This window comes from Zonotrichia leucophrys, chromosome 14 (genome assembly GCF_028769735.1).
Source record: "Zonotrichia leucophrys gambelii isolate GWCS_2022_RI chromosome 14, RI_Zleu_2.0, whole genome shotgun sequence".
Classification (NCBI taxonomy): domain Eukaryota; kingdom Metazoa; phylum Chordata; class Aves; order Passeriformes; family Passerellidae; genus Zonotrichia; species Zonotrichia leucophrys.
In genome coordinates, this window is record NC_088184.1 from 11,467,503 (window position 1) to 11,483,975 (window position 16,473).

General features: G+C 44.1%; 1 protein-coding gene across 4 annotated transcripts in view; it reads left to right on the forward strand.

The window, feature by feature from the left end:
- ELFN1 (extracellular leucine rich repeat and fibronectin type III domain containing 1) overlaps positions 1-16,473 on the forward strand; it is a 102,874-nt gene that overhangs the window by 40,185 nt on the left and 46,216 nt on the right. The window lies entirely within an intron of this gene.

Below are 16,473 nucleotides of genomic sequence, written 5' to 3' on the forward strand. Positions count from 1 at the left end.
GCTGCATTGCTGCCATATCCATCCTCGCTGTGACCCCTGTTCATGCAGAGTGCTGGGGTGAGAAGCTCGTGGTTTTTATGGGAATCCCAGGGCTTGAGAGAGGTAAGAGGTTTTCCAGTGTGAACCAGAGGGACTGGAAAGAATGAGGCAGTAAACACATCTAAGGGCTCGGCTCCTGGAGGAGCAGGGAGAGCTTTGTGCCCAGCTCAGCACCAAGGGATGAGCCCCAGGGTGTGGTGCACAGCCAGGGCACTCTCTGCTTGTGGCAGATCAGGATTTCGCCATGTGCAGATGCTGAAGCAGCTGTGCCTGTGCCAGCAGGGATCCAGGTCTGCTGGGATCTATGGCTGAGGGTGTGTTGGGGCACAAGCCTGCCCAGGGTGGTGGTGGAGCACAAGCTGGGCTCTGTGGCATGGCAAGAAGATGCTGAACCAGGCTTTGCTGCTGCTCCAGGTTTCCCCCTGCTCTCTGGCAGGCCCTGAGTAGCTGGCACAGGAGCACTGTGGCAGGCTGGCAGAGTGCTGGGAGCTGGTGCATGGCTCTGGCACATTCATCTCCTAACTGGGGCTGTCTGTGCTCTCTTGTTAGTGCCCATCAGCCAGGCTGCTGCTCCCTGGGCACTCCCACCAGACAGTGGTGCCATGGGGTGGAACCAGCAAAGCCCACTTGGGTTTTAGTTGCAAAGACAGGAATCCAGTGACCTTTGGCAGATTTCATAGCCCAGCAGGCTCGTGTAATTGAAGCTGGTGATGATTTGTCATGGCTCTGAGCTTTCCCTATCTATTTCATTCCTCACTCCCTCAGTCTCTCTTGTTCCCTCTTTCTCTTTTCTTCTTTGTGATCTCATTATCTCCATGCCTTTCTCTTTTTGTCTCTTTAACCATAGCAGCTCCCAGCATGGAGAGGAACCTTAGGATGTATTTGTCTTTGAGAGATTTAACTTTTGCCTGTCACAGTATTTTCTCCACTTCACCTCCAGAAAACCTCTTTCTACCCATGATCAGGAGATCTGCACCTGCCAGAGCAATCCAGTCCATTCCATCATAAATAATGCATTGCTGTGGTCAGTACGCCCAAGCATCCATGAGCTCCAAATCCCAACTTCCCTCCCCGAGTCAGGTGAAGGTTGAAGTGACATTATCACTTTTATTGAAATTCCCTGGTAGAAGGCAGGTTCAATGCTATTAACATATTTCAATTCAAGCCATTCTTATTTTAATTAGCCTTAAGTAATTAGTTCTAATTCATTGCCATTTTTTGCTCTGCATATTTTGGGTTATTTACTTCCCTTGCTAAGTAACAATTTGATGTAATTATGTGCTACTCATTCTTTCTATTTACATATGCTCACTCACTCAGATTTCCTGGTTGAAATTTCAACAGATCCTTTGAATTCCCTCTTGAATTGTTTTCTGAATTGTCAGCGGTGTGGAAATTGTGGGGTGGAGAGAGAATTGATCCTGTTCTTTGGACATCCCTGGTGCCAAAGGCAGTGAGAGCACCTGGGCTGGCAATGGGCTGCTCTTGGCGGGGAGGGTCCATTGCCAGCCTTTGTTCCTGGGAGTCTGGATTGCCATATGAAAGGAGTTTGGGGACTGTTTCCAACTCTCTCTGTCTTCCTCTTGGGTTGCTTTAGCCCAGATGCCAAAGGGACCAGCCAGTGCTGCTGCTTCCTTTCATTTTCTTTGTGCAGACAAAGATGCTTTGGCTTTCCAGAATGGAAAGGCTCTGGATTTCCAGAGGTGCAGTGCCTCTGTTGCTCAAAAAGCCTGCACCCTTTCAAGTCCTGTATTTTTTTTTTTTTTTTTGACATTTTGAGTACTTTGAGCAATTTGTCACATTTATATATATGTCAGCTTCTTATCTGGAATGCACTTATCTCAGCAACCATTTTTCTAATTCCTCTGGAGGACTATATTGTTGTCTTCTTCTTTCCTCAAGGATTGCCCTTTTCTTACACCTTCTCCATAGCTGAGATTCTCAGGAGGCTGTGGTTCATCCATCTGAGGCTGTTTGCTGTTCAGCTGCTCTGAACCCATCTTTTCCATTGCCTCAAAACTTGATTCTGAGCAGTCTTAACATCTGCCTTCCTGCAGATCCTGCAAAAACGTGGATTTCATGCTCACATGGAGTGTGTTTATACCTGGGTGTATATGCCTCACAACTTTTAAGTGCATTATCCAACTCCAGCCGAATTTGATAGAGGGTAGCAGTCTCAAAAATAGCAAGTTCCCTCAAGGTTTGAGCAGACAGGCAGAGGTAGAAGAGAGATGCCCTACTTCTACAGAGGAAAAAGCTGCCATGTTGTGCTGAGCCTTTATTTGATGCTGGTGAATCCATTTGGGAGAGAGCACAAATTTCAGCACCCCACCCACAGGAAGGACTTCAATCAGCCCATGCCCCTTCTCAGTGCCCAAGTCAATCAAGCTCAAAGAAAGCAGGAATTCATAGTTCTGATGCTCATGGAACTACTTGGTTGGTTTTTGTTGTTTTTCTTTTTTTTCCAAGTATCTTTTTCACTAAAATTTTATCAGCCGTTTGAATCCATGTTCTATTAGCAAATCCTGCTTGCTTCATGAATATGCACGTTCACAATGTGTAGCACTGGCTTAACTGCTCCCATTGAAGTTGGTAATAAAACTCCTGCTGACTTCAAAGAGAATAAAGTCAGGCCGATGCTGAGTGCTTTGGAAAATCCCACCCCTTGTTGTTATTTTATTCTTAAGACATCCATGCAGGAGCTGTGGGATGAGACTAAATACTCCAGAATGAGTAAAGAGGGGAAAAAGTTAACCAAAAGAAAAGATCAAAGAGCCAAAAGTGAAAATCCAGATTCTGAGGTAAATATTTAAGGATCTGTCTTTCAAGATGGGAAAGGAGAGCAGTTCTGCTTTTGTCTGAGGAAGGGTCACAAGCTGCAGCCTTGGGGCAGGAGAGGGGCTCACACTGCACTGAGGGCATCGTGAAAGTTCAGATCTGAATGACACAAAGTGTGGGACCTCCAAACTGTGCCAAGGCTGCACATGGCCATGAGCTGGAGTAGAATTTATCCTTAAATTCTGTCCTTACGCTTCAGTTTTCCACATCTGGGAGGGTCCAAAGAGGTTCTGGTCACCTCTGCTGGCAAAAGGCAAAAACTCAAAGCATCCCATGGGTTACCAACATCTGCAAGTGAGCAGATCCCTCTTCAATGATCTGTTCCTCTGCTCCCCTCTTGCTGTGAATGATGCAGGGAAAAGGTTGCAGACCTTTACAACTCTTCACTTTGGGTTTTTTCCCCAATGAATGAAGTTCTCAGGTCTTTGTTTCCCCAATACTTGAAGCCATAGCTCCCAAGCTACCATGGGAAGGGGAAGGTTCTCTACTACCACCCAATTTAGTGGAGCATCATGCATCCAGCTAACTTCAAGAGGACATAAACAAAAATGTCATACACAAATGATTTCCAAAATTGTCATACACAAATGATTTCCACTGGGCAGAACTCCCTTGGCATGAAGCCATTCTTACCTGTTTTGCTGAATCAGGGCACGTTCTTCTTGCAGGGACTTTGTGTTTTAGTGTGGGCTATTTTGGTATTTTCCTCTCCTAAGATTATTTCCACTGGAAAAAACACAGTATTTTTCATTCCAGCAGTATTTTTGGTAACAGTTACTATTTCCTGACAATATGTCTGTATTTTAGGACAAAACCAAATTACATGTTGGAAGTGCCTTTCCCCACTGCAGTTTCTCCAGCACTACTCACAAGCCAGTTACATCAAGAACATCATCTGCAAGAGGCACAATAGAGGCTATATTAAGTTTTATACAGACTTGCCATAAAATTACATGCAATAGCTACTTGATCATGTTATATCAATCAATTTTTGCCTGGCCATTTGGAAAGCAATTGCTTTTATCTTGATGGCTTGTTTTTTTAATTCAGACCTTGCAAGGATTTTACCAAGAGTTTTTGTCCAATGGCTGCAGAATTCTCCTGGTCACATGGTTTAGTACAATATGACTGTTAGTGCACTGTTGCATGATAAGGGGTTTTGGCAAAAAGAACCCTCTCACTGTAGTTAATTTTCATTGTTTTTCTGATTTTTTTGGCTTTTACTCTCTTTTCCTTGATGTCTATAAAAATTTTGACAGCAGTTAGAACTGGATGCAATAAAACAGGCCAGAAACTGTGACAAATACAATTTTTTTGCTCTTCTGTCTGCCACTTTGCTCCAGAAGAATGTGAATTTACCATCAAACTTCTGCAGAGTTAGAACCTCTCTTTTAAGCTTGGTAATAATAGGTAAAATCCTACTCCCTGGCTGCACCATATAATCATTATTATCTTACAAATCCTAAGTGCTTTGTGTAATCTTCAAGGCTGTGTTCCTAGTACTGTGCTTTGGGAGAAAATAGAAGGATCATAATTGTGGAAAATTGCATTTTGTTGCATCTTTTGCCAATTCCCTGAGATCAAAACAGTTAATTTCGCCCTGCTCTGTGCCTTGTACAAACTTTGAATCAGTACAATTTACTCTGGTGAGCCAGAACAGGGCTGCAGATTTATACTGGAGGTTTTTCTTGTTGGTAGATTCCTTCAGCTTGGTCGTGGAAAGACCTAAAGAAGTTGAGTATTCAGTTTTGATTAGATACAAATTATTCCTAATTTACCTCCCAAATATCTTTTCTTCTTCTGGTTCGTACTTCAACTTGAAGATTAATATTGGTTTTCTCTAAAAAGTGTTGTGAGATTGATTTTTAAAACTTAATAAAAATTAAGTTTTGAAAATTAAGTTCCTAAAATAAAACTTAATAAAACACAGTAAGTTTTATTATTCATAAAGGCCTGTATAGCTATGGTTGAACTTTTTTTTTAAAGTGCCAAAAAATCTTGGATAGCTGCAGAAGCAACCCTAAAAAGAGAGGAAATGATGAAGGAAGGAGCTCATTCAAATGCTGCCTAGCTGGAACCTGTGTACTTTGTTCTACTTCGCAGTTTCATTCTGAAACTTATGCAAAAACACCGTATGGGATGAAACTTTTAGGTGTATTAAACCCATCCCATAATGTTTATTTCTGTACATGGACAAGAGATTACAGCTTTTCCATTGAACTTCCAAAGTCATCATCAAAAGCCATCGTTACTTTGTGAGCACTTTGTAGTCTGGTGTCTGTCCTACACTAGTTAATTCATGTAAATCTAAAGAAGTGGTTGCAGGCAGGATGGCATCAGAAATATGGAAATAGAGCATCTGGGTAGAAAGGGTAGGTTTTTGCAATGTTTCCACTGAAATTATTTTTTCCTGCCAAGTGAACAGATGCAGTGGAAACAGACAGTCTTATCGGCAGCCTTTCTTTTGGGGAGAATAAATGAGTGAATGATCTATCAAAATATTTTTTTCCGTTTGATTAAACAGATGATATTTATAGCATTTCTAAATATAAACCCAACTGAGGTGAAAAAGAGGAAGATTCACAAAGAATGGCCACTCTACAAAGTCAGGTGCTGTTCCTGTACCCAAAAGTATTTTTAAATTCCTATTTCTTCACCTAAGCTGAGTGAATGCAGTTCACTGCACTCTGAGGCTGTTTAGCAGACTCAGTCCTGATGCTCATTTTGGTCTGATGCTGTGGGCTGCAGGTATGTTTGCTTACAGATTTCCTTTTGTTTCACATTAGAATAACAACAAAATGCCTAAGGGTTTCAAGAGTCTGCCTTTTTCTTATGTTACAGTGCAGGTTCTGGAATAAACACCTGGAAAGGCTGAAAAATTTAGCAATGAGATAATAGAAAAATTTGTACCTTGCAGAAAAATACAAGATTTTGACACAAGGTTGCATTATGAATAGAATATGAAGTTATTATTAAAATATACTTCAGGTTAATTTTAATGTCATTTTGATATGAACCTATAAAGATTTTGATATGCAATAAAAATATAAATGGAAAATTCCTGAAGTCTTGCAAATGAAATGTTTGATTTATGGAAACATTCCTGATTCTTTTAAAATATGATTTTGCCAGACCTAATTCATGTCATGAGAAATTTCAGCTTTGTTGAAATGCAGCTTTCTGCTGGGAAAGTGAACTAACACCTGACCAGGGCTGCCTGGCTGCAGAGCCTGCTGGTCACATTTATTCCTTTGCCAGAAATTACGTGGTTATGAACCCTTTGACCATTGGCATGATACTGTAATGTTGGGCTTTTTTGTTTTTGCCTTTTTTCTAAACTGAGCTACATCTTCTTATTAAAATAATTTTGCATTTGTTCTGAAAAATTTCCATATTTTTGCACTTTACATAAACTCCCTTGTAATAAGGCAAAGCAAACCCTTTTATCTTGCTGCCCCTTTCATGGAAGTCTCCTTTGGCCACTTTTATTTGTGATTTTGCCTTTTCCCTTGATTATGTGTTGAGATTTCTGGTAGACTCTTTAGCATTCTGTCCTGCTTTTGGGTTACAGTGTTCATCTTTGGAGCTTGTTGTCCCTGTGTTTCTTTATCAAGGGAAGCAGCTTTTTCACAAATGCATTTTCTTTACATTATTATCAATCCCAAAAACTGTCCTGAAATAAGAGTTTTCACTGCTTAATGCAAGATGTCATCATGAGTAATCCTGAGTCATTTAATTTCATATCTTTTTAAATGTCTTTTCTAAGATGGTCAAACTGACATTTGTGTTCTCTGTCAACATAGTATTGAGTCTAATACTGTGTGTTCCCTTCTTTCCAGTGAACAATCTGAACCCAGAAGATATCACTATTTGAGTGTTTTTGCTCGGATATTTAAATGCTGGTATGGAAGATGATTATTGACTTTTCACTTAAATGATGTAGTCGTTTGAGGAAATCAATTTTCCTTATATATTTACCAGCTGTATTTAAGAAGTAGCATTTGGCTAGCAATTTTCACCATTTAAAATAGAAAAATCTCTCATGCGGTGGCTTTCCTTAAGAGATCTCCAACACTTCCCTGTCACATTAATCTCTTTTTAAATAGAGGAAAATTGAGGCGGAGATGTAGAAAGTCATCTCAGGAAACTCAGTGCTTGAAGCAGGAAGGAAAAGAGAAAACAAGTTGAAAAGGAGAAACCCAGCATTGGTATCTGTCCTGCTGGACTGTCGTATTGTTAAGTGAACCTGTTCAATTCACAGGAGGGTAATTTATATCACTTAGGCTCCAAGAATCCTGTGTGTTCCATGTTTCTGCATAGACAGATGGATGCTCCCTTCACATGTCTGAGTTACTTTTGGTATCACACCGTGAACTGAAGGTCTTGCTCTGCCTTGTCTTGAACACGCTCCCATGAGCATCGCGAATAGCCTGTTAAATATGGATGATCCATCTTGATTTTCCAGATGAGTCAAGAAAAAATACTGGGAATGTTTTTTGACAGGTGTAAGCCAGTTGGTGTAGAGAGCTGAAGCCTCCAGGGCATTTCCCTGGCCCCCAAGGAACCCTTTGGCTTCCAGCCATGGGCTTTTTGTCATCAGCTGCATCCTGTTCCTGGCAGCAGCTCGCCCCAGCAAAGTGCACAAATCTCTCTCCTGGTGAATTAGCACTCACAACTATTAATTTCATCCCCACTCTTCCTCCACATTTGTTGGCTTTGGAGAAGGGTCCTGAGATACTTTTTGCAATTTGTGTGCCCCGCTCAGAACCAGTTGCAAACTTTTCCTGTATATGGATGGCAGTCTGGCCTTCCTCTAGTGACTTCTCTTGCCATTTAGGTCCCTATTTGATTTTCTCATGTTGATCTTTGAAATGGCACTATCTGGTTTTCCTGTAGAGTTCCTGAATCCTGACTCCTGGATTTTGCACAAATAACCTGCCCCATGTTATATGGCAGGAGTGGAATCTGGAGAGGTTTTGGCAGGATGGCTCTAAGATCTAAAACCTGAGCTGGCACTAAGAGCTTGGTCTTCTGAGAGGACTAAAACTGGCTCCCACTGAAGTAATGGAAGGTAATAATCTCATTTATTTATGGAAGACTTATAGCAAGAAGCCTCCTAGAACACAGTAGGATTATTTCTGCATTGTGAGTTGTTAGCACTGGCTCTGGACTATGGCAAAACAGAGACATGAAACCTTCTGTTTCCAAATAGCTCTCAAGGTTGTAAGGAAACCCTTAAAATTGCAAGACATCGCTATTCAAGACTGGGAGGATGGGTAGAAGGATACAGGTGGTGTCTCAGAAATAAATTGGTGGTTTGTAGAAATTTGGAATTGCTAATCTCAGGAAAACCCAAGCTCAGTAAAAGGCTTGGTCTTTTAGGAAGACTACATGTAGTTGAGAGACCAGTCCCTGCTTTCCTCCTAGGACTGCAAAATTACACCTTTCAGGTCACACTTAAAAAGCAATTGGATGTAATCTGTACCTTGTGCATGACATAAAAGAACTAGATGAGATAATCAGGCACCAGCGTGCCCTCAGGTCTTTTTTAAATACTGAGATCACTCCAGGGTATGCTTGTGATGATTTCCCCTCCTCCATCTCCTGTCTGCTGAGGGAGCTGCTTCTCTTGTGTCTGTTCAGTGAAGGTATTGGCCAATTCCTCCCAGCCTGCCACCATTATTGGCACAACTTGAGTTGTCTTTGGTGGAGCACTCCCTGTTTCAGCACTAGAAAGGTGTAGTGTCTGGGCCAAGTTCATCATCCAGGCTCCACAGTCACTGGAGAAAGTTGAACACCTCCAGTGTGTAATTCATCCCATCCAAAAATAGATGTTTAAGACAGGAAGAATGAATCACTCTCTGGGGGCTGGTGCATGTCTCTCTGTTCACTGATGATAAAAGAAGTCTAGACAATTACCTTAACCTAGACATCCAGCTGTAAGACACCTTCAGCTGCGTGAGATCGAGCCGTGCTTTCAGGTCCCTAAGGACTGATTTCCACCCCCCTGTTCAAATGGGAAGTAGTTTTCTGATTTCACAGCAGCTTTCTAGCTGAAGTCACTGACAATCAGAATCTCAGTGAGCCACATATGGCAGTTTTACCATAACTGAATAGCTTTTTAATGAAAGAGTTTTTTACCCTCAGTCCCATCTGGGAGTTATCCATGAGGAGTTGATGGTGTTTTGAGGAAAATTTCTTTCTGTTACTTGCTGAACCATTGCCACCATTAAATATTGCTGCATAATTTCCTCCCAAGGAGTCTGTTACATGTAGATAATATTCAAAATGTGGTCCCCATTGATTACTTTGATTGAACACACGATGTTCTCCATGAGCAGGAGCACAGCTCTTCAGATGGTGCTTGCAGACACTCTTATTTGTGAGTTCATTTCTCATGGTCTGAAATTCATCTCTTATCTTCTCTCTTGCCTTCCCATGAGCTCATTTGTTAAAGTATTTGGGGAAAGGCAGACAGGGAAAGGCAATGGCTGACTGCAGAAGACAACAAAGCACCAAGATCATAAGGAGCATCCACAGAGCCCTGGAGAAGGAACCCACAGTGGAGGCAGCTGAGAGGAGGGAAAGCCTCCAGCACTGGACAACCAAAGAGCTGGAGCTGACAGTTCCCAGTCCACCTCTGCAGTTCCTCACTGCCCACCTTGCCCCACGGAGGTGACCAGTTCAGCAGCAAAGCCGGCAGAGCAATCCAGGGTTCGGGGATATTGGGTGCTCCCCTTTTCAGCCCAGCACTTAGAGCAAAGCCACCTTCAGCTGGTGTTCCCATGGAGAGACCAGGGAGCAGGGGCCAGCACAGACCAGCTCCAGCCCTGCCTGGTTGTCCTTGCTCCCAGAACTGTGATTCCTGTTGCCACTGATTGCAGAGCAGATAGCTGGGGATGATGAGGATGATGATGTCTCCAAGGGGATGAAGGGTTCCCTGGCAGAGGAGGGCAGATGAGAACTGATGGAGAGGAAACTTTAGGGTGCCAATCAGTGATCCTAAAGCTTCCATCCCAGACAGGTTAAAAGGTTTGGAAACTACACAGCTTTGGCATCTCTGCAGAGAAGAACATCTCAGCTCGCCTTCAAATATGTGAAGATTTAATTCCTTTGACTTTCACTTTTAGATTACTTTTTTCCCCTTGCTCTTTTAAAAGTTCAATTCAACATGGAAGAGCAGTCTGCAAGGAAAATACTTGGAAAACACATTGACCAATATAGTTAATGGAAAACGTTCCTTTTTTCAAGATGTGTTTTGTCTCTCTTTTTTGGAAGATGGGAGGAAGCTTGGATGAAGCCTGAAATGTTTGCGGTTCTTTTGTTTGTTTGTTTTGATGGTTTTGTTTTGTTTTGTTTTTTGTTGTTTGCATGTGTATATGAATTTTCTAGTTGCCAGAAGAAACAATTTGCCCAGTGATGTTGCAGGTGCCTCTTTGCTCCCCCTGCCAAGACACCTGCCCACTGCTGCCTGCAGGAGCCCAAGCCGAAGCAGGGGATGTTTCTCTCAGGGAGTTCCCTGCCTCATCCCTGCTGCGTCAGAGCTGAACACATCCTGCCAAGACTCAAGCAAAACATTCCAGAAAAGGTTGAGATATTCACCGAGCTCAAAGTTACAGTACAAGAAGTTCCCTGGAGCAAAAGCAGAGCTGCGAGACACCGTCACAGCGCGGCGCTCCCCCAGCCCGGCAGGCACCACGCCGTACCAGACAAACTCCTCCAGATAGGATCCAGGCAGAGATGTTTGCTTAACACAGCAGCTCTTTGAAAAGGCAAATAAATGGACAGTGAAGCTACACAGACGTGTCACTGTGCAGCGATTTCCGTTTAGCATTTGCGTTTAGTGCCAGGAAAGCCTGACTCATGAATATGAAATCAGAAGGAAAGGAAGAAAGCAGTTGTTCATTATTAGAGCTTCGAATTGGGCATGTGGTGGGAATTAGCATTGAAAAACATGCAGGTTAAAAAGAGAGGGGCTGGTTCTGGTGGTCCAGGAGGCTTGAAGAGCCTGGCTCTTCACCCAGGGGATGTGCTTTTGTGAGGGCCTCTCTTCTCTCAGGCTTTGCCCATGGGGAGTTGCTGCTGAAGAAGAGCTCAGGGTTACCATGATGAGGTTCTTGCTCATTTTGAAGAGGGGAAAAGCAAGTCCTGAATATTTTTGGAAATCCTCCAAATTTACCTTGAGGTAAGGGTGAGGAAAGGCTGGAAGAAGAGCCTCTTAATTACTAGAAATAAGAGAAATAACTGAGAGGAACCTCCAAAAAAAACCCAGATCAACCTCAGATAGAAATCCTGAGGTCCCTAAAGGAAGCTCGCCTTTAATTGAGACTCAGTGAAGTAAAAATGAAGGAAACCACAGCACTCATGCTTCTGCAGGTGAGGTTCCTGTTTCTGCTCCTCACTTGCATTCTAGAGCTGAGAAAAGCCTCTGTGAGCCTGGGATGAGCCTGGCTACCTTCAACACAAGCTATCAACCTTCTTTCTGCACATATTTCACCTTGAGAGAGATGAGCTTGTTCTGCCAAGGAGACATGTGGGTGAGAATCAGAATATCCTGAGTTGGAAGGGGTCCAGAAGGGTCACTGAGTCCAGCTCCTGGCCCTACACAACACAAGCAACCCCAAGAACCACACCTGAGAGCCATCCAAACTTTCCTTGAACTCTGGCAGGCTTGGTGCTTCAACCACTTCCCTGGGGAGCCTGTTCCAGTGCCCAAACACCCTCTGGGTAAAGAATCTTTTCCTAATGTCTCTAAGAAGAGTGATGCTATTGCAGCAAATATTTTTGATGGTGCTGGGAAGGAAGAAGCAAATAAAGACATTGCTGCAGGGTGACAAGGGCTTGTTTTCCAAAGCAGCTCCTTGCCTCAAACCCTGGGAGCAGCTCAAGGCAGCAAGGAAGTGTGTCATCCCCTCCAGTGCCTTCATCTGAAGCAGCCCAGCTGTGCTCTATAAGTACCCCTCCTTTTGCTTGCATTTTGGTGATTCCAGTGCCCTTAAAATGAGACAAGAGCTGATCTGTCAGTGTGGGGCACAGCAGCTCACAGTAATAGTGAAATAGGAAAAACATTTGGCTGATACCCCTGGCCTGGAGGATGCAAGGTGCCAGGCAGGAAGTTGGACAATGGGCTGGGTAGGCAAGTGCCCACAGGACCAGACAGATCTGCCAGGGTGCTCCTCACCCAAGTGTCCCCTCTGCCCTCAGTGACAGCACTGGGTCATGGCTGTTTGCAAAGCCAGGCTTTGCCCCAAGGCCAGGCCATGGGAAGCTGCTGGCAGGGCTCTGCTCCACCCCATGCAGCCATGACAGCTTCAGAGAGTCGTTAGTTTCATGTGAATAATTAAAATACCTGCTGTGCTTCTAAATAGTTCAGAGCCAGCCTCGGAGCTGCATGTGTGAGCCATGACTGCTGTCTTTGGAGGAGGCCAGAGGAAAGAGGAGGGCTGATATCCAGTGGAAAATTTAGGGCTTGATGCTGCTTCTGGCAGGAGGAGGGATGGTGCTGGCAGCCTCCAGAGGGATGCAGGCAGTCCCTGCTCCTGAGGGAGGCTGACACAGCTCTCCTTGCTGATGAACAGACATCACAGCACAGAACTCTCCAAAGTCTCCTCTCTGCCAAAAATCTGAGCATCACTGCAGCTCAGCACCCACCCCTCCAACTGCCCCAGGGCTCTCGTGCTGGTTCAGCTCTCCCAACCTGTGGGATGAGGATGTGGAGCAGGGGAACAGGGACAACCCCACGGCCTTGGGGCTCCATCAGCACTGGCAGCGTGGGGCCCCTCAGCTGAGCACACACAGGTGGGCTCTGGGGAGGATGCACTGCCTTTTGTAAAGATTTCCCCAAGATATCAATTAGACAATGAAATCAAAACAGTTTCTGCATGAACAACTAACAAAGAGCTCCCTGCAGTCTCCCAGCAGCCGGACTCCTCCTGTTTCTCCCCCCAGCTGCCAGAGTTTGTATCAGAATAGCACTGAAGGGCCCATGCCCCAGCATGGAGGAACTTCATTGAACAGGGGAGGATATCAAACACTGTGGCTGTGTCAGTGCTGCTGGAGCATGGAGCTTTAAATCATCTCTTCTCGTGAAAAAAAATGGGTTTCTGGGCAGGGGATGGAGGGAAAAATGACATTCCCCATGAGTTAGTTTCAGATTGAATTAAACCATTGTTTGACCATAGAGCTATATCTTTTATATATATATGTATTTATATCTATTTTTCTGTGGAGACCCTGGACAATTCCAATTTGGGGTCACTGTGCAGTGATTTTTTTTTCCTCCTTTTTTTTTTAGTTCAACCAATGAACCAAAAAATTGGTTATTTTCACAGCTTTTCCATTATTACCTCGGGGGCAGGTAAAAGCAAAGTTTTTCGAGAGAGGGAAAAAAAGTCTGTTTGGGGACTGGCATGGTGAGAAACAGAGAGAGCTGTGTGCTGACAGCTTTGTAACAGTGTGTGAACATCATCCTGATGTTTGGTGCATTCCCTGGTCCCATGGGGGGAGTGGGAGCTGCCACCTGCTCCCCTTTCCTGTGGCCCTTTGCCCACGAAAGGCCAGGGCTCCTGAGCTGAAGATCTGCAAATTAATCTTCTTCTCCCCCGCTGCAGAACGTTATCCATCTAAATATTTCCTTTAATTTAGAGCCATGTAGAGTTTGAAAAGCCCTTCAAGTTCACTTGGGCTGATGAATTGGTAATTGAGTGTACCTGGATGTCAGTGCCTCTCTCTGCATTTGTATCAGTCCGTGTTTGTTTTCTCCAGCTGTAAATCACTCAGAACTTGGAGAGGCTTTTATCAAATCCTGCTAGGAGCCAGCCTCTCTCCCTTTCACAAACACATTGCTAATGCCACGTGGAACCCACTGGCTTTGCTGTTCATTTAAAAACAATGAGGATGGTATTAAATGGGAAGGAAAAAATCCTTAGCAACAAGGGAGAAGGAGGAGGAAAAGAATTGCTCCTGTCTCTCTGGAGTTTGCTCCTTTGGACTAATGTCTGTCCCATTGATCTCCTAATATGCTCTGCTTTGAGAGCCTGAGTTATTGCTCCACACTCCCTTATCCCCCTGGGTGTTACAGCACACTTTGTTCTCAGCTTCTTCTCCCAGCCTTGGTCCAGCCTCACCAGTGCTTCCACCTCCTGGGCTGCTCACCTGTGCCCCTTCCTCCACAGCCCTGGCCAGCACTGGGCACGGAAAAATTATTCACTGAAAGAATAACAAAGTACTGGAATGCTCTCCCCAGGAAGGTGTTGGAATCACCATCTCTGGATGTGTTTAAAAAAAGACTGGACATGGCACTTGGTGCTGTCGTCTGGTTGAGGTGTTAGGGCAGAGGTTGGACTCGATGATCTTAGAGGTCTCTTCCAAAAAGGGTTTAAGGGAGTCAGGGTCATCATCTAAAGGTCTCCAGGTTCTCCACTGTGTCCTTGGTGAATAGCTCTCCCCATCAGTTACAGAGGCTGGCTCCCTTCCCACATTGCCCATATCCATGGCTCAGCCCAGTAAATGTGCTCCAGCACTGACAGATTTGGCAAAAGGGAATTTCAAACAAGAGAGGTAACAGTCCTGATTTGCATTTCTTGGAGCTCCTCTGATTCCTCACCCAATGGAAGAACGGAGGAACAGCACCACGTGTCTGGCGGAACCCATCCACCCAGCCTGTGCTTGATTGCAGATTTTTCAATGAACTGTAACGTTGCTGTTTGCTCAGTGGAAAAAACCAGCAAGTTATATCCATTGAAAAAGAAATGTGAGGACTTTGCAATCTGTGTGTGAATGTTTCCTGAGCATAAAATGAGGTGAAGTTTGCCAAATGATTTTTCTTTAGAAATTGTTCATTCAGCTCTAATTGCTTGGGTCTAACTGTTCTTAGAAGGACTGTGTGACATCTTTGGAACATGCAGTTAAGGTCAGAAGAGTGTTGGTAGAAATTACTTAATGTTAAGTCAAGTTTTTATTTGGGTGTAACAGGGCTGTTCCCTCTTAGCTTAGAGAGAGCAGTAAATGATGCTGCCCTGTTAGTAAATGATGCCAGCCCAGTTAGCTAATGGAGGGTGAGTGGTGCCTTATTGACTCCCACTTTCTCTGTGGAAGGAGTAATTAAATTCACCTGCAGAATCCCCATCTTCTCATGCGTGGCAGTGTGCAACTTCCCTGCATCTCTGCTAACTAGATTAGAGATTACTCATGCTGATGAGAAAGCACCAGCTAGAAAGGCTCTGGCCTGGCTTTCAGATCCCAGCTGTTATTTGCAGGACTTATGCTTAGGAAAAGCATCCCTTTCTTTTGTTTTGCTTCTACCCTGACAAACTTTGTCTGGAAACCCAGAGGAATAAGCACCAGGAGCCCCACTGTCTGTCTTCCAGCAGCATTTTCTGAAATGGAACAGCACTTTAAAGTCTCGCCAGCTCAGCCTTTCACTTCACAGAATATGTGCCTGTCTCTAAAATACCAGCTTATTTTTCCTTACCCCCATAATATTCCCATCCAGCATTCACTCTCCTGGAAATCACCAATCCAGTGTTCACCTACCTGCATTCAAACACCTGTCATTGTTCTTGTGCTACTGCTCTTCTCCTTCCAATTTAGAGATTATATTTCATAACTGACCTCCAACTACCCATTGCCTCCCCGTGACACCTCACCCTTGTCTGCCTGATTGATTAGTCTATTATGCTCTGCACTCTTCCTGATGGCTTACAGATTGCCCAGTATCTGTCACAGGCTTCCTTTTGTTCTCTAATATTCTTGGAGTTTTGGAACACCCTCCGGCTGCCATTCTCTCTCCATAGTCCCTGGCCACCACCTGCCTCTCTTATGAATGTCTAGTTTGGAAAAAATGACAAGAAATCTTCTGCAAAATAAACCCCTACCTGCTGTGAGTTCACACATCGGCTGGTAAAACACACTTCTAAGACACTGTCATTTTCAATGGGGCTCTTTATTTTCTTTGCACAATTTGGAGGTATAAAAATGTCATTAGATCAGGCTGTGATCAGTGACATGGCTTGGAAGGCAGCTTTCCCCAGGAAATTTCCTCACCTGCATAAGTCAATGAAGTGACAGAGAGGGAACAATGTTGTTTTTAAAGATGTGGGGGGTAGGAGGATTCTGTGTCTGCTAGGGGAGAGGTCTGGGACGTGTCCCAGATCCATCCATCTCCCTGTGCCTGCCAGAGGTTGTCCAGCTCTCTGATATTGTTCCAGGCTTGTCCCAGCTCTGTCCATCACTCTGACATTTAATTAACTGCCCCATTCTCCTGGATCTTGCACAGGATTTGTGTTGTCTTTCTGAAACACCTCTTAGGTCATGTCTGAATATTACCAACAAGAGGAGTAACAAAATGGTTGTCACCAATATTGCTATTATTGTTACTGTGCAGATGATAATAAAAGAAGACATTGGATATCACAAAGATGAGTACTGTTACCCTCAGTGTCACTTCTTCTTGCTGTACTGGTTGTTTGGCATCATGGGTGAGCAGGAGCTGACAGCAGTGGGAAGCAGAGAGAGCCCTGGCCAGCCAGGCGTCCAAAAGTAACAGAAAAACAGTGAAGGTGTGGGAGCTGACCACTGAGAAAAATAAAATCACAC